A 19179-nucleotide genomic window follows, 5' to 3' on the forward strand; every position below is an offset into this window, starting at 1 on the left:
CATTGTCAATACTGCAACCATTCAAACTCGCAACAACAGAGATGTCAGAGGAAAAGAGAGTGTCTGCTTCAAAGCTTATACCACTGTACAGGATGTTGCAGCACAAGCTTGCACAGAAAAAAGGAAATGCAACGCAGGAATCAACTGTTCAATTAGGTAGGCCACAATGACCATACTACCCATGTGATTGGCCATAACTGTCATATTATTGTCATTATTATAAATATGTGTTTCTCCTGTTTTGGCTCATAGGCTCACATCTGCAAGAAGGTCTGCACTCCAGATGTGGAGGTTATGAGAGTTTTAGAGCCTTGGCACTGGCTACACTGCTGGACCCAAGGTTAAAAAATGTGGCATTTGGAAATGCTGCCAAAGCCCTGGAAGCTGAAAAGCATATCACACTGGAGTGTGCTTCACTGATGCGTTCAAACACAAATCCTGGTGAGCAGTTTCAGTCTGTGTTATGTTATGTAATCTGAATCATGTAATATAATATATCCTTCATATATGCCGTCAGTTTAGGATTTGTTACTAATTGCTGTTTTAATTTTTATTCAGACCCAGAAATGTCAACATCACACCCATCATCATCATCATCATCACCATCACCATCAACATCAACACCAGTAGAAACACAGGACAGTTTATGGGAACTTTTTGATACTCGCATCCATCAAACCAAGATGATACACAATGCTACAGCTGATGCCACAGTGGAAGTGAAAAAATACATCAACGATGCGTATTTGCCCAGAACTCATGATCCACTAACTTACTGGAAAGAGAGAGCAGTAATCTTTCCTCATTTGTATGTCCTTGCAAAAAAATATCTTTGTATGCCAGCAACAAGTGTCCCTTGTGAGAGGATTTTTTCAAAGGCTGGAGAAATTATCTGTAAAAAAAAAAGTAGGCTAAGTCCTTCCACAGCAGATAAATTAATATTTTTGAATAAAAATCTCTAAAAAAGTGAGACATTGTGGCTTGATTTCTTTTATTAATATTCATTTTTCATGACCAAAATAACATTATGCACAGTGAGGAGCCTATAGGTTACAAGCTTCACATATTAGAACATTATAATAATAAAAAAACAACACATTTTTTTAATGGCTCGTCAAGGTTGTTTCAGATCAACACCTGCAAGTGACCACTAGGTGTCACCGTTGAGACGGGTGTCGGATTGATTCGAAGCATCGGAACAATATGGCACATTACAAAGGTTGATAGGTGCATTGGAAGATCTTTATATGCGGATGATGGAGCACTGTGGAAAAGAGGGCGTAATGTAAAGTATGTGGAAAGATGTTTGCAGAATGCCGTTAAAATGGTAGAAAATTGGGCAAATGAATGGGGATTTCGGTTTTCAGTAGATAAAACTCAGGTAATTTGTTTTGCAAAAAGGAAAAGTAACCCTACCATTAACATCAGATTGTATGGACAAGAAGTGAAGCAAACAGCAGTTGTGAGGTTTCTGGGTATATGGATGGATTTGAAATTGAATTTTAGTATGCATATCCAGAAACCGGTTGACAAATGCAAAAAAGCATTAAATTTCATGAGGTGTTTAGCAGGAGTTGATTGGGGAGCATGTCGCCAGTCTCTTAAAATAATATATTGTGCTCTAATAAGATCAGCAATAGATTATGGCAGTATGGTATATTGCACTGCATCCAAAACACAACTCGTAAAAATAGAGGCAATTCAGTCACAAGCTTTGCGAGTTTGTTGTGGAGCGTTTAGATCCTCTCCAATAACAGCAGTGCAAGTAGAGATGGGTGTAATGCCTCAAGTAATTCGTAGGCTCAAGTTAAAGATGAGGTATTTTATAAGTATAAAGGGACACTTGGACAGTCACCCAGTTAAAATGGTGTTGGAGGATTGTTGGGAATATGGACATAAAAAGTTATCAAGTTTTGGATGGAAGGCCAGTGAGGAAGCCCGGAGAATGGGATTAAGTGACTTCAATGTTGCTCCTACTGTGGCTAGGTCAGCAATTCCTCCTTGGCTTTTCCCAATGCCTTTGATTGATACTCAATTGCTTAAAGAAAAGCATAACAATACAAATGGATTAGGAAATTTTAATATACAGCAATACATTGATCAAACTTATTATAGTGCAGTTCAAATATACGCTGATGGTTCAAAAGATCCAGAATTTGGGAAAACAGCAGTAGCGGTATATATTCCACTTTTTAACATTAGAATAGCAAAAAGAATATCAGATTATCTTTCAGTATTCACTGCAGAAATTATTGCAATATGTCTAGCACTTCAGTGGATAGAAGAAATCCAACCAACAAGGGTAGTGATATGTACAGATTCTTTATCCGCACTAAATAGCTTGGAAAGTGGAACATCATCAGCAAGGCAAGACATGATAAATGAAGTAATGCAGAGTCTTTACAGAACAAGACAGTATGGACTTCTGGTAAATCTTGTATGGGATCCATCGCATATGGGTGTGAAAGGAAATGAGGAGGCTGATAATCAGGCTAAACAGGCATTAAACCATTCACAAATTGACATTGAAGTGGCATTAAGTAAAACAGAAATTAAAGTGATAATAGCTAAACAAATACAGGAAATTTGGCAGAAAGAATGGAATGAAGGAAAGAAAGGTAGACATTTTTACTGCATTCAAGGAAAAGTTTGGTCAGAGAGAAAAAGATTCGGAAACAGGAAAGAGGATGTTTTAATAACAAGAATGCGTATTGGACATTGTTTATTAAATCAAAGCTTACAAAGAATTGGTAAACATGAGAATGGAAATTGTGACAAATGTGGGTTAGTTGAAAATATAGAGCATGTCCTTTTAGAATGCCAAGCTTATGAAAGAGAGCGGTCCCAGTTAAGACATGCTTTAAGAAGTGTAGGAATCAATGAGTTGACACTTCAGGTTCTCCTAGGACAAGGTGCGAAACAATCAAGAGTTTATCATGAGTTATTTATATTTTTAAAGGAAACAGGATTATTTAATAGGATTTAAAACTCCATTATGTGTAAATTTTATATGGATATATATATATAATTTTTTTTTTTTTTTTTTTAAAGAGTAGATCTAGTTTAAACTTCCTTTCCAAATATGCGCTTCACACTCCATTTCAGTAGGTGGCGGGAATGCACCTTTTAAGTTGGTTTGCCAACCGCCATTAAATCCTAGAAGAAGAAGAAGAAGCCTCCAGGACAGGTTTGAAAACTACTGCTTTAGGGAACTGTGCGTAAAATGGCACTGTTTTGCAACCAATTTGCACAGGACCATGTCTGAAATACTTTTTGGCACCTGTGAGCCCAAAAAAAGCTAACGTGGGAGTGTGGCAGCATTGCGTCAACGCTCAGTCGGTCTCTTTAGGGCAATGGTTTTCAAACCTTTCCTGGAGGCACCCCTGCCTAAGGATGGCTGAAGCGAAACAGTCGTTCCGAAGCTTTGCGAGATCCCGAAGCGCAGATGTGTCGAAACACTGATCCGAAGCGTGATTCGAAACACCCATGTCACGTGACTATGACCAAACGAAGCCTCGAAGTGTTTCACTAATTGTTTCATCAGGTGTGGTCCGCCGAATCAGTGTTTGATTGGAACGGTCGGGAACAGACCACACAATCGCACATCTGTATAAAAGTGAAATAAACGCATTTTGACCTCGTGGGTTTTTGTGAGAGGAGTTTGACTTTGAGATAGCGGATTTTTGGTGATATAGTGACATAGTGCGATTTGATTAGTTATAGGCAATTTAGACTTACATTTAAATTTACACAACACATTGACTGAGAGGCTAGAGACAGACAGAGTATACATATAGTGACACATTAATAGATACATAGATATAAATATATATAGACAGCTACATAGATCGATTCATATATAGATAGATAGATTTGGATAGATAGATAAAACGGAAGCTCCCCAGAAGAGATGCCGTACATCTGTGGTGTGGGAGCATTTCCATTTAAAAACCCCAAATAAAGTGAGATGTGTGTATTGTGATCGGCAGCTAGCCTACTGCAACAATACATCATCCATGATGCGCCATTTGAGGAGCACTCATCCTGCCTTTTTGCAGGGTGCAGAGGATGGCATTCCCCCTGTACCTAGGCCTGCTACTGACACTGCTGGGCCATCTAAGCAAGGTATGCATTGTTTGGGATATAATTATAATTGAAATATAATTACAACCTTTTGGGACACTGTTTATAAAGTTTATAAGTTATATAAAGCACTGATTATAAACACTGGAAGGTTTCCAAATAATGAACCAGTAGGCTATACTTTTAATAGATGTGCACTAATTGAAGCTGTATTTTTCCAATGTATTTGTCTGAAAGTATGTTTTGTCTTCTCTTTTAAAAGTCAGACAGAGGGAATTGGATGAGGCTCTTATAAACATGGTGGTGAAGGATCTGCAGCCCTTCACCATCGTGGACGATGAGGGATTCAGGGCATTTGTGAACAAGCTTGATCCAAGCTATGTCCTCCCATCCCGGAAGGTGCTTAAAATAATGGTCAGCGAAAAGTACAACAAAGCAAAGGAGAAGACAATGGAGGACCTACAAAAGGCAGCAAAAAAGCAGCTGCAAAGCAAAGGACAAGCTTGTGGAGATGCAGAGCTTGATGGGAAGACCAACTCTGAAACTGATACAGGAGGTTGACACGAGATGGAACAGCACATTTGACATGCTACAGCGCTTGTATGACCAACGTGAACCAGTGGCTGCTGCACTTTCCAACTTAAACAATGATACTGCTCCCCTGACAAGTATTGATTATGACATTATTGAACAATCATTGTCAATACTGCAACCATTCAAACTCGCAACAACAGAGATGTCAGAGGAAAAGAGAGTGTCTGCTTCAAAGCTTATACCACTGTACAGGATGTTGCAGCACAAGCTTGCACAGAAAAAAGGAAATGCAACGCAGGAATCAACTGTTCAATTAGGTAGGCCACAATGACCATACTACCCATGTGATTGGCCATAACTGTCATATTATTGTCATTATTATAAATATGTGTTTCTCCTGTTTTGGCTCATAGGCTCACATCTGCAAGAAGGTCTGCACTCCAGATGTGGAGGTTATGAGAGTTTTAGAGCCTTGGCACTGGCTACACTGCTGGACCCAAGGTTAAAAAATGTGGCATTTGGAAATGCTGCCAAAGCCCTGGAAGCTGAAAAGCATATCACACTGGAGTGTGCTTCACTGATGCGTTCAAACACAAATCCTGGTGAGCAGTTTCAGTCTGTGTTATGTTATGTAATCTGAATCATGTAATATAATATATCCTTCATATATGCCGTCAGTTTAGGATTTGTTACTAATTGCTGTTTTAATTTTTATTCAGACCCAGAAATGTCAACATCACACCCATCATCATCATCATCATCACCATCACCATCAACATCAACACCAGTAGAAACACAGGACAGTTTATGGGAACTTTTTGATACTCGCATCCATCAAACCAGGTTGATACACAATGCTACAGCTGATGCCACAGTGGAAGTGAAAAAATACATCAACGATGCGTATTTGCCCAGAACTCATGATCCACTAACTTACTGGAAAGAGAGAGCAGTAATCTTTCCTCATTTGTATGTCCTTGCAAAAAAATATCTTTGTATGCCAGCAACAAGTGTCCCTTGTGAGAGGATTTTTTCAAAGGCTGGAGAAATTATCTGTAAAAAAAAAGTAGGCTAAGTCCTTCCACAGCAGATAAATTAATATTTTTGAATAAAAATCTCTAAAAAAGTGAGACATTGTGGCTTGATTTCTTTTATTAATATTCATTTTTCATGACCAAAATAACATTATGCACAGTGAGGAGCCTATAGGTTACAAGCTTCACATATTAGAACATTATAATAATAAAAAAACAACACATTTTTTTAATGGCTCGTCAAGGTTGTTTCAGATCAACACCTGCAAGTGACCACTAGGTGTCACCGTTGAGACAGGTGTCGGATTGATTCGAAGCATCGAAACAATATGGCACATTTGGTTCAACTGTTTCATTGGTTCACGAGGCCTCGATTTTGCCATCACTACCCCTGCCCTGAACATTTTGTATGTCTCCCTTATTAGACACACCCAAATCAGGTCTTGCAGTCTCTACTAATGAGCTGATGATTTGAAACAGGTGTGTTAGATGAGGGGAAATGCGAATTGTGCAGGACAGGATTGAAAACCACTGATCTAGGGATGTGTGAGTAAAAGGGCAGGAGCCAACTTGGAGAATGCAGGCATCAATCCCGCTACCTCTCGCATGCTAAGCGAGCGTTCTACCATTTGAGCTAATTCCCCTGGCCTTTCAAGAATGACGAGCATAGCTGGGAATGACGGGTTTGATGCAAAGAGGCTGTCCCTCCTCTGGGCTTGCTCCTTTGCACTGGCCAAGATTTTGTTGTCAAATTAACAAAGAGATTAAGCTTTTGTGTTTAAGGACCTTCTCGGTCTTGTTACGCCAGTATGCATGTGTATGGATTCTTGTATTATGTAGGCTACCTTGGAACACTCGGATCATGCAGACAACTTCTCACCTCTTTTGCTCACACTGACTTAAAGTCTAAGGAAGCGGTTCTCAATTCTAGTCCTCGCTCCCCCCAGGTCTGCATGTTTTGCATGTCTCTCTTTGTTAGCACACCTGATTCGGATAATCAGCTCATTAAAAGTGAGCTCCTAGTGATTGACATGGTCCCTACACAGTGTTCATTGCTCCCCACTCCCTGAGCAGGGGAAATCCGTCAAAGTATACTTCACTTTGGAACATTGGTTCACGGATTTGTGCTGCGCAACTTCTTCACACATGGAGAAGTGTGACATCATTTACCTCTGTATACCTCGATACACCACTGTATTACTCACTATGAATGGAATGGAACAAATGTCTGAAGCTATACGAAAAACTTACAAAATGTGAAGAGCAGGGGGCGCGAGGACTGGAATTGAGACCCGCTGGTCTAAGTGACATCTGACCGTTTCAGCTGTCCTCCCTAACATCCCTCTACATGTTAGATACAGCCCCATTTTTAGTTCAATTAAGAGGCCAACTTGCATTCGTTAGCCTTTCACACTGTCTCGAGGACTTTGATTGCTTCCACGTTAGTTCATGTTCCTTTTTTTGTTGATGCTGGTATTGCTCTTTTTTCTTGGCTTTGGGCAAGAAGGCTCGTTGGTCTAGGGGTATGATTCTCGCTTTGGGTGCGAAAGGTCCTGGGTTCAAATCCTGGACGAGCCCTTGTTCAGGTTGAAACGTGAAGCCTTATTGTCTCATTGCATTCACAAACATTATGGCAGGTTTTTTTCAATCAGGCAGACACTGATGGCTAAGCCAGGCCGGTTAGCTCAGCTGGTTAGAGCGTGGTGCTAATAACGCCAAGGTTGCGGGTTCGATCCCCGTACTGGCCAGCTGTTTTTATTGTCTGGGGGCTCATGTCTGCTCTGCTCTTCAGCTCTGACAACGAGTAGGGTGATCTCACTGAAATCCCTGCTTGCTAAGCTAAGCAGAGGTTTGTTGTAGCCGGAATAGGTCAGTAGGGAGAGCGTTAGACTGAAGATCTAAAGGTCCCTGGTTCGATCCTGGGTTTCGGCAACATCTCCCACACTTTTCCTTTTTTTGAGGCGGGCCATTGACCAAAAATCACTGGGTTCCAACCTCTCTGTATAACTGCTTCCCCACAGCCAGAGAGCTATCTGTTTCCAAGTTGGCCTCCAACCAAGCAGTTTCGGTTCCATGGTGTATTGGCCCTGTGAGCAACAGCTGCTCCAGTTAAGGATCCATGGTGTAATTGTTAGCACTCTGGACTCTGAATCCAGTCATCTGAGTTCAAATCTCAGTGGGACCTATTTTGCCACCAGTTTGCGCAGGACAATGTCTGAAATACTTTTCGGCACCTTTTAGTCCAAAAAAATTAACTAACGTAGAGAGTGTGGCTGCATTGCATCGATGCTCAGTCTGTCTCTTTAGGGCAGTGGTTCTCAAACCTGTCCTGGTGGCACCCCTGCCCTGCACATTTTTATTGTCTCCCTTATTAGACACACCCAAATAAGGTCTCGCGGTCTCTACTAATGAGCTGATGATTTGAAACAGGTGTGTTAGATGAGGGAAACATTCAAAATGTGAAGGGCAGGGGTGCCTCCAGGACAGGTTTGAAAACCACTGCTTTAGGGAACTGTGCGTAAAATGGCACTGTTTTGCAACCAATTTGCACAGGACCATGTCTGAAAAACTTTTTGTTAGCTTTGAGCCCAAAAAAAGCTAACGTGGGAGTGTGGCAGCATTGCGTCAACGCTCAGTCGGTCTCTTTAGGGCAATGGTTTTCAAACCTTTCCTGGAGGCACCCCTGCCCTGAACATTTTGTATGTCTCCCTTATTAGACACACCCAAATCAGGTCTTGCAGCTCTTTTTTCTTGGCTTTGGGCAAGAAGGCTCATTGGTCTAGGGGTATGATTCTCGCTTTGGGTGAGAGAGGTCCCGGGTTCAAATCCTGGACGAGCCCTTGTTCAGGTTAAAACGTGAAGCTTTGTACGAATTGAAAAAAAGCGCTTGCAGGGGTTAAGCAAACATCTCCAGGCAGAGATGACATTTGTTATGAGATGGTAAAACATTTATCAGAGACAGCATTAGAGACAATTTTGAGGCTTTTTAATAAGGTTTGGGAGTTAGGAAATTTAAAAAATGACTGGAAGCATGGTGTCATAGTGCCAATTCCAAAACCAGGCAAAGATCATACACAGCCAAATAATTATAGACCTATAGCTTTAACGTCTAATCTATGCAAAATAATGGAGCGTATGGTCATGAGTAGATTAGTATATGTCATTGAAAGGGATAATATTTTATCACCTTATCAAAGTGGATTTAGGAAAGGACGTAATACAATGGACTCAGTACTGTGCCTGGAATCTGAAATAAGAAAGGCTCAGGTAAATAAGGAAGCTTTAGTTGGGGTATTTTTTGATGTTGAAAAAGCTTATGACATGATGTGGAAAGAGGGACTTTTAATTAAGCTAGAAAAAATGGAAATTAAAGGAAGAATGTATAACTGGATCAAGGATTTCCTGTTTAACAGAACTATACAAGTAAGAGTAAGTACTGCTTTTTCTCAGATACACACAATAGAGAATGGAACACCTCATGGAAGCGTTAGTAGTCCAATTATGTTTAATATTATGATTAACGACATCTTTACAAAGGTTGATAGGTGCATTGGAAGATCTTTATATGCGGATGATGGAGCACTGTGGAAAAGAGGGCGTAATGTAAAGTATGTGGAAAGATGTTTGCAGAATGCCGTTAAAATGGTAGAAAATTGGGCAAATGAATGGGGATTTCGGTTTTCAGTAGATAAAACTCAGGTAATTTGTTTTGCAAAAAGGAAAAGTAACCCTACCATTAACATCAGATTGTATGGACAAGAAGTGAAGCAAACAGCAGTTGTGAGGTTTCTGGGTATATGGATGGATTTGAAATTGAATTTTAGTATGCATATCCAGAAACCGGTTGACAAATGCAAAAAAGCATTAAATTTCATGAGGTGTTTAGCAGGAGTTGATTGGGGAGCATGTCGCCAGTCTCTTAAAATAATATATTGTGCTCTAATAAGATCAGCAATAGATTATGGCAGTATGGTATATTGCACTGCATCCAAAACACAACTCGTAAAAATAGAGGCAATTCAGTCACAAGCTTTGCGAGTTTGTTGTGGAGCGTTTAGATCCTCTCCAATAACAGCAGTGCAAGTAGAGATGGGTGTAATGCCTCAAGTAATTCGTAGGCTCAAGTTAAAGATGAGGTATTTTATAAGTATAAAGGGACACTTGGACAGTCACCCAGTTAAAATGGTGTTGGAGGATTGTTGGGAATATGGACATAAAAAGTTATCAAGTTTTGGATGGAAGGCCAGTGAGGAAGCCCGGAGAATGGGATTAAGTGACTTCAATGTTGCTCCTACTGTGGCTAGGTCAGCAATTCCTCCTTGGCTTTTCCCAATGCCTTTGATTGATACTCAATTGCTTAAAGAAAAGCATAACAATACAAATGGATTAGGAAATTTTAATATACAGCAATACATTGATCAAACTTATTATAGTGCAGTTCAAATATACGCTGATGGTTCAAAAGATCCAGAATTTGGGAAAACAGCAGTAGCGGTATATATTCCACTTTTTAACATTAGAATAGCAAAAAGAATATCAGATTATCTTTCAGTATTCACTGCAGAAATTATTGCAATATGTCTAGCACTTCAGTGGATAGAAGAAATCCAACCAACAAGGGTAGTGATATGTACAGATTCTTTATCCGCACTAAATAGCTTGGAAAGTGGAACATCATCAGCAAGGCAAGACATGATAAATGAAGTAATGCAGAGTCTTTACAGAACAAGACAGTATGGACTTCTGGTAAATCTTGTATGGGATCCATCGCATATGGGTGTGAAAGGAAATGAGGAGGCTGATAATCAGGCTAAACAGGCATTAAACCATTCACAAATTGACATTGAAGTGGCATTAAGTAAAACAGAAATTAAAGTGATAATAGCTAAACAAATACAGGAAATTTGGCAGAAAGAATGGAATGAAGGAAAGAAAGGTAGACATTTTTACTGCATTCAAGGAAAAGTTTGGTCAGAGAGAAAAAGATTCGGAAACAGGAAAGAGGATGTTTTAATAACAAGAATGCGTATTGGACATTGTTTATTAAATCAAAGCTTACAAAGAATTGGTAAACATGAGAATGGAAATTGTGACAAATGTGGGTTAGTTGAAAATATAGAGCATGTCCTTTTAGAATGCCAAGCTTATGAAAGAGAGCGGTCCCAGTTAAGACATGCTTTAAGAAGTGTAGGAATCAATGAGTTGACACTTCAGGTTCTCCTAGGACAAGGTGCGAAACAATCAAGAGTTTATCATGAGTTATTTATATTTTTAAAGGAAACAGGATTATTTAATAGGATTTAAAACTCCATTATGTGTAAATTTTATATGGATATATATATATAATTTTTTTTTTTTTTTTTTTAAAGAGTAGATCTAGTTTAAACTTCCTTTCCAAATATGCGCTTCACACTCCATTTCAGTAGGTGGCGGGAATGCACCTTTTAAGTTGGTTTGCCAACCGCCATTAAATCCTAGAAGAAGAAGAAGAAGCCTCCAGGACAGGTTTGAAAACTACTGCTTTAGGGAACTGTGCGTAAAATGGCACTGTTTTGCAACCAATTTGCACAGGACCATGTCTGAAATACTTTTTGGCACCTGTGAGCCCAAAAAAAGCTAACGTGGGAGTGTGGCAGCATTGCGTCAACGCTCAGTCGGTCTCTTTAGGGCAATGGTTTTCAAACCTTTCCTGGAGGCACCCCTGCCTAAGGATGGCTGAAGCGAAACAGTCGTTCCGAAGCTTTGCGAGATCCCGAAGCGCAGATGTGTCGAAACACTGATCCGAAGCGTGATTCGAAACACCCATGTCACGTGACTATGACCAAACGAAGCCTCGAAGTGTTTCACTAATTGTTTCATCAGGTGTGGTCCGCCGAATCAGTGTTTGATTGGAACGGTCGGGAACAGACCACACAATCGCACATCTGTATAAAAGTGAAATAAACGCATTTTGACCTCGTGGGTTTTTGTGAGAGGAGTTTGACTTTGAGATAGCGGATTTTTGGTGATATAGTGACATAGTGCGATTTGATTAGTTATAGGCAATTTAGACTTACATTTAAATTTACACAACACATTGACTGAGAGGCTAGAGACAGACAGAGTATACATATAGTGACACATTAATAGATACATAGATATAAATATATATAGACAGCTACATAGATCGATTCATATATAGATAGATAGATTTGGATAGATAGATAAAACGGAAGCTCCCCAGAAGAGATGCCGTACATCTGTGGTGTGGGAGCATTTCCATTTAAAAACCCCAAATAAAGTGAGATGTGTGTATTGTGATCGGCAGCTAGCCTACTGCAACAATACATCATCCATGATGCGCCATTTGAGGAGCACTCATCCTGCCTTTTTGCAGGGTGCAGAGGATGGCATTCCCCCTGTACCTAGGCCTGCTACTGACACTGCTGGGCCATCTAAGCAAGGTATGCATTGTTTGGGATATAATTATAATTGAAATATAATTACAACCTTTTGGGACACTGTTTATAAAGTTTATAAGTTATATAAAGCACTGATTATAAACACTGGAAGGCTTCCAAATAATGAACCAGTAGGCTATACTTTTAATAGATGTGCACTAATTGAAGCTGTATTTTTCCAATGTATTTGTCTGAAAGTATGTTTTGTCTTCTCTTTTAAAAGTCAGACAGAGGGAATTGGATGAGGCTCTTATAAACATGGTGGTGAAGGATCTGCAGCCCTTCACCATCGTGGACGATGAGGGATTCAGGGCATTTGTGAACAAGCTTGATCCAAGCTATGTCCTCCCATCCCGGAAGGTGCTTAAAATAATGGTCAGCGAAAAGTACAACAAAGCAAAGGAGAAGACAATGGAGGACCTACAAAAGGCAGCAAAAAAGCAGCTGCAAAGCAAAGGACAAGCTTGTGGAGATGCAGAGCTTGATGGGAAGACCAACTCTGAAACTGATACAGGAGGTTGACACGAGATGGAACAGCACATTTGACATGCTACAGCGCTTGTATGACCAACGTGAACCAGTGGCTGCTGCACTTTCCAACTTAAACAATGATACTGCTCCCCTGACAAGTATTGATTATGACATTATTGAACAATCATTGTCAATACTGCAACCATTCAAACTCGCAACAACAGAGATGTCAGAGGAAAAGAGAGTGTCTGCTTCAAAGCTTATACCACTGTACAGGATGTTGCAGCACAAGCTTGCACAGAAAAAAGGAAATGCAACGCAGGAATCAACTGTTCAATTAGGTAGGCCACAATGACCATACTACCCATGTGATTGGCCATAACTGTCATATTATTGTCATTATTATAAATATGTGTTTCTCCTGTTTTGGCTCATAGGCTCACATCTGCAAGAAGGTCTGCACTCCAGATGTGGAGGTTATGAGAGTTTTAGAGCCTTGGCACTGGCTACACTGCTGGACCCAAGGTTAAAAAATGTGGCATTTGGAAATGCTGCCAAAGCCCTGGAAGCTGAAAAGCATATCACACTGGAGTGTGCTTCACTGATGCGTTCAAACACAAATCCTGGTGAGCAGTTTCAGTCTGTGTTATGTTATGTAATCTGAATCATGTAATATAATATATCCTTCATATATGCCGTCAGTTTAGGATTTGTTACTAATTGCTGTTTTAATTTTTATTCAGACCCAGAAATGTCAACATCACACCCATCATCATCATCATCATCACCATCACCATCAACATCAACACCAGTAGAAACACAGGACAGTTTATGGGAACTTTTTGATACTCGCATCCATCAAACCAGGTTGATACACAATGCTACAGCTGATGCCACAGTGGAAGTGAAAAAATACATCAACGATGCGTATTTGCCCAGAACTCATGATCCACTAACTTACTGGAAAGAGAGAGCAGTAATCTTTCCTCATTTGTATGTCCTTGCAAAAAAATATCTTTGTATGCCAGCAACAAGTGTCCCTTGTGAGAGGATTTTTTCAAAGGCTGGAGAAATTATCTGTAAAAAAAAAGTAGGCTAAGTCCTTCCACAGCAGATAAATTAATATTTTTGAATAAAAATCTCTAAAAAAGTGAGACATTGTGGCTTGATTTCTTTTATTAATATTCATTTTTCATGACCAAAATAACATTATGCACAGTGAGGAGCCTATAGGTTACAAGCTTCACATATTAGAACATTATAATAATAAAAAAACAACACATTTTTTTAATGGCTCGTCAAGGTTGTTTCAGATCAACACCTGCAAGTGACCACTAGGTGTCACCGTTGAGACGGGTGTCGGATTGATTCGAAGCATCGAAACAATATGGCACATTTGGTTCAACTGTTTCATTGGTTCACGAGGCCTCGATTTTGCCATCACTACCCCTGCCCTGAACATTTTGTATGTCTCCCTTATTAGACACACCCAAATCAGGTCTTGCAGTCTCTACTAATGAGCTGATGATTTGAAACAGGTGTGTTAGATGAGGGGAAATGCGAATTGTGCAGGACAGGATTGAAAACCACTGATCTAGGGATGTGTGAGTAAAAGGGCAGGAGCCAACTTGGAGAATGCAGGCATCAATCCCGCTACCTCTCGCATGCTAAGCGAGCGCTCTACCATTTGAGCTAATTCCCCTGGCCTTTCAAGAATGACGAGCATAGCTGGGAATGACGGGTTTGATGCAAAGAGGCTGTCCCTCCTCTGGGCTTGCTCCTTTGCACTGGCCGAGATTTTGTTGTCAAATTAACAAAGAGATTAAGCTTTTGTGTTTAAGGACCTTCTCGGTCTTGTTACGCCAGTATGCATGTGTATGGATTCTTGTATTATGTAGGCTACCTTGGAACACTCGGATCATGCAGACAACTTCTCACCTCTTTTGCTCACACTGACTTAAAGTCTAAGGAAGCGGTTCTCAATTCTAGTCCTCGCTCCCCCCAGGTCTGCATGTTTTGCATGTCTCTCTTTGTTAGCACACCTGATTCGGATAATCAGCTCATTAAAAGTGAGCTCCTAGTGATTGACATGGTCCCTACACAGTGTTCATTGCTCCCCACTCCCTGAGCAGGGGAAATCCGTCAAAGTATACTTCACTTTGGAACATTGGTTCACGGATTTGTGCTGCGCAACTTCTTCACACATGGAGAAGTGTGACATCATTTACCTCTGTATACCTCGATACACCACTGTATTACTCACTATGAATGGAATGGAACAAATGTCTGAAGCTATACGAGAAACTTACAAAATGTGAAGAGCAGGGGGCGCGAGGACTGGAATTGAGACCCGCTGGTCTAAGTGACATCTGACCGTTTCAGCTGTCCTCCCTAACATCCCTCTACATGTTAGATACAGCCCCCCTTATTGTCTCATTGCATTCACAAACATTATGGCAGGTTTTTTTCAATCAGGCAGACACTGATGGCTAAGCCAGGCCGGTTAGCTCAGCTGGTTAGAGCGTGGTGCTAATAACGCCAAGGTTGCGGGTTCGATCCCCGTACTGGCCAGCTGTTTTTATTGTCTGGGGGCTCATGTCTGCTCTGCTCTTCAGCTCTGACAACGAGTAGGGTGATCTCACTGAAATCCCTGCTTGCTAAGCTAAGCAGAGGTTTGTTGTAGCCGAAATAGGTCAGTAGGGAGAGCGTTAGACTGAAGATCTAAAGGTCCCTGGTTCGATCCAGGGTTTCGGCAACATCTCCCACACTTTTCCTTTTTTTGAGGCGGGCCATTGACCAAAAATCACTGGGTTCCAACCTCTCTGTATAACTGCTTCCCCACAGCCAGAGAGCTATCTGTTTCCAAGTTGGCCTCCAACCAAGCAGTTTCGGTTCCATGGTGTATTGGCCCTGTGAGCAACAGCTGCTCCAGTTAAGGTTCCATGGTGTAATTGTTAGCACTCTGGACTCTGAATCCAGTCATCTGAGTTCAAATCTCAGTGGGACCTATTTTGCCACCAGTTTGCGCAGGACAATGTCTGAAATACTTTTCGGCACCTTTTAGTCCAAAAAAATTAACTAACGTAGAGAGTGTGGCTGCATTGCATCGATGCTCAGTCTGTCTCTTTAGGGCAGTGGTTCTCAAACCTGTCCTGGTGGCACCCCTGCCCTGCACATTTTTATTGTCTCCCTTATTAGACACACCCAAATAAGGTCTCGCGGTCTCTACTAATGAGCTGATGATTTGAAACAGGTGTGTTAGATGAGGGAAACATTCAAAATGTGAAGGGCAGGGGTGCCTCCAGGACAGGTTTGAAAACCACTGCTTTAGGGAACTGTGCGTAAAATGGCACTGTTTTGCAACCAATTTGCACAGGACCATGTCTGAAAAACTTTTTGTTAGCTTTGAGCCCAAAAAAAGCTAACGTGGGAGTGTGGCAGCATTGCGTCAACGCTCAGTCGGTCTCTTTAGGGCAATGGTTTTCAAACCTTTCCTGGAGGCACCCCTGCCCTGAACATTTTGTATGTCTCCCTTATTAGACACACCCAAATCAGGTCTTGCAGCTCTTTTTTCTTGGCTTTGGGCAAGAAGGCTCATTGGTCTAGGGGTATGATTCTCGCTTTGGGTGAGAGAGGTCCCGGGTTCAAATCCCGGACGAGCCCTTGTTCAGGTTAAAACGTGAAGCTTTATTGACTCATTGCATTCACAAACATTATGGCAGGTTTTTTCCAATCAGGCAGACACGGATGGCTAAGCCAGGCCGGTTAGCTCAGCTGGTTAGAGTGTGGTGCTAATAACGCCAATGTCGCTGGTTCGATCCCCGTATTGGCCAGCTGTTTTTATTGTCTGGGGGCTCATCTCTGCTCTGCTCTTCAGCTCCCACAAAGAGTAGGGTGATCTCACTGAAATACCTGCTTGCTAAGCAGAGGTTTGTTGTAGCCGAAATAGCTCAGTTGGGAGAGCGTTAGACTGAAGATCTAAAGGTCCCTGGTTCGATCCCGGGTTTTGGCAACATCTCCCACACTTTTCCCTTTTTTGAGGTGGGCCATTGACCAAAAATCACTGTGTTCCAACCTCTCTGTATAACTGCTTCCCCACAGCCAGAGAGCTATCTGTTTCCAAGTTGGCCTCCAACCAAGCAGTTTCGGTTCCATGGTGTAATGGTCAGCACTCTGGGCTTTGAATCCAGCGATCTGAGTTCGAATCTTGGTGGAGCCTTTGTGCTTTCTTGCCGCAGGAAAAGATTAAACAGCACTAGTTTGGCGATGGTGCCAGTGGTTGTGGCCCTGTGAGCAACAGCTGCACCAGTTAAGGTTCCATGGTGTAATGGTTAGCCCTCTGGACTCTGAATCCAGTGATCCGAGTTCAAATCTCGGTGGGACCTATTTTGCCACCAGTTTGCGCAGGACAATGTATATTATAGATAGATACATATATAGATACATAGATTATAGATACATATCTAGATACATAGATTGATTCATATATAGATAGATAGATTTGGATAGATAGATAAAATGGAAGCTCCCCAGAAGAGATGCCGTACATCTGTGGTGTGGGAGCATTTCCATTTAGAAACCCCAAATGAAGTGAGATGTGTGTATTGTGATCGGCAGCTAGCCTACTGCAACAATACATCATCCATGATGCGCCATTTGAGGAGCACTCATCCTGCCATTTTGCAGGGTGCAGAGGATGGCATTCCCCCTGTACCTAGGCCTGCTACTGACACTGCTGGGCCATCTAAGCAAGGTATGCATTGTTTGGGATATAATTATAATTGAAATATAATTACAACCTTTTGGGACACTGTTTATAAAGTTTATAAGTTATATAAAGCACTGATTGTAAATACTGGAAGGTTTCCAAATAATGAACCAGTAGGCTATACTTTTAATAGATGTGCACTAATTGAAGCTGTATTTTTCCAATGTATTTGTCTGAAAGTATGTTTTGTCTTCTCTTTTAAAAGTCAGACAGAGGGAATTGGATGAGGCTCTTATAAACATGGTGGTGAAGGATCTGCAGCCCTTCACCATCGTGGACGATGAGGGATTCAGGGCATTTGTGAACAAGCTTGATCCAAGCTATGTCCTCCCATCCCGGAAGGTGCTTAAAATAATGGTCAGCGAAAAGTACAACAAAGCCAAGGAGAAGACAATGGAGGACCTACAAAAGGCCGAATTTGTTAGCCTTACAGCTGACATGTGGTCCTCCATTAATATGGATGGATATCTTGGTGTGACTTGCCATTACATAACACCAGAGGCAAAAATGGCAACTGTTGTACTGGGTGTAAGGAGGTTTTACCAAACCCACACAGCCCAGCATCTCATGGAGGCTAAAGCCTTGCTAATGGCTGAGTGGGGAATAACCTCCGAAGTTCAGTGCATGGTGACTGACAATGCATCTAACATGATCCTAAGTGCCCAGCTACTCCACCTTCGCCATGTCCCATGTTTTGCTCATACTTTAAATTTGATTGTGAAAAAGGCACTAGATCAAACCCCAGTCATCAATGAAATACGCCAGAAGGCCAGAAAGATAGTGGGGTTGTTCAGATCCAGCTGCAAAGCAAAGGACAAGCTTGTGGAGATGCAGAGCTTGATGGGAAGACCAACTCTGAAACAGATACAGGAGGTTGACACGAGATGGAACAGCACATCTGACATGCTACAGCGCTTGTATGACCAACGTGAACCAGTGGCTGCTGCACTTTCCAACTTAAACAATGATACTGCTCCCCTGACAAGTATTGATTATGACATTATTGAACAATCAATGTCAATACTGCAACCATTCAAACTCGCAACAACAGAGATGTCAGAGGAAAAGAGAGTGTCTGCTTCAAAGCTTATACCACTGTACAGGATGTTGCAGCACAAGCTTGCACAGAAAAAAGGAAATGCAACGCAGGAATCAACTGTTCAATTAGGTAGGCCACAATGACCATACTACCCATGTGATTGGCCATAACTGTCATATTATTGTCATTATTATAAATATGTGTTTCTCCTGTTTTGGCTCATAGGCTCACATCTGCAAGAAGGTCTGCACTCCAGATGTGGAGGTTATGAGAGTTTTAGAGCCTTGGCACTGGCTACACTGCTGGACCCAAGGTTAAAAAATGTGGCATTTGGAAATGCTGCCAAAGCCCAGGAAGCTGAAAAGCATATCACACTGGAGTGTGCTTCACTGATGCGTATTTGCCCAGAACTCATGATCCACTAACTTACTGGAAAGAGAGAGCAGTAATCTTTCCTCATTTGTATGTCCTTGCAAAAAAATATCTTTGTATGCCAGCAACAAGTGTCCCTTGTGAGAGGATTTTTTCAAAGGCTGGAGAAATTATCTGTAAAAAAAAAAGTAGGCTAAGTCCTTCCACAGCAGATAAATTAATATTTTTGAATAAAAATCTCTAAAAAAGTGAGACATTGTGGCTTGATTTCTTTTATTAATATTCATTTTTCATGACCAAAATAACATTATGCACAGTGAGGAGCCTATAGGTTACAAGCTTCACATATTAGAACATTATAATAATAAAAAAACAACACATTTTTTTAATGGCTCGTCAAGGTTGTTTCAGATCAACACCTGCAAGTCACCACTAGGT

At 41.1% G+C, this 19179-nt stretch overlaps 5 non-coding genes across 5 annotated transcripts; all 5 read left to right on the forward strand.

The window, feature by feature from the left end:
• Nucleotides 1-7157: 7157 nt before the first annotated feature.
• Nucleotides 7158-7229, forward strand: trnap-ugg (transfer RNA proline (anticodon UGG)). Its single transcript has one exon. It is a non-coding gene; the product is annotated as a tRNA-Pro (tRNA).
• Nucleotides 7230-7325: 96 nt separating this feature from the next.
• Nucleotides 7326-7399, forward strand: trnai-aau (transfer RNA isoleucine (anticodon AAU)). Its single transcript has one exon. It is a non-coding gene; the product is annotated as a tRNA-Ile (tRNA).
• Nucleotides 7400-15059: 7660 nt separating this feature from the next.
• trnai-aau (transfer RNA isoleucine (anticodon AAU)) lies at nucleotides 15060-15133 on the forward strand. The gene has a single exon. It is a non-coding gene; the product is annotated as a tRNA-Ile (tRNA).
• Nucleotides 15134-16321: 1188 nt separating this feature from the next.
• trnai-aau (transfer RNA isoleucine (anticodon AAU)) lies at nucleotides 16322-16395 on the forward strand. Its single transcript has one exon. It is a non-coding gene; the product is annotated as a tRNA-Ile (tRNA).
• Nucleotides 16396-16501: 106 nt separating this feature from the next.
• On the forward strand, nucleotides 16502-16574 carry trnaf-gaa (transfer RNA phenylalanine (anticodon GAA)). Its single transcript has one exon. It is a non-coding gene; the product is annotated as a tRNA-Phe (tRNA).
• Nucleotides 16575-19179: the final 2605 nt, after the last annotated feature.

Source organism: Carassius carassius, chromosome 8 (genome assembly GCF_963082965.1).
Source record: "Carassius carassius chromosome 8, fCarCar2.1, whole genome shotgun sequence".
In the NCBI taxonomy this organism is placed as follows: domain Eukaryota; kingdom Metazoa; phylum Chordata; class Actinopteri; order Cypriniformes; family Cyprinidae; genus Carassius; species Carassius carassius.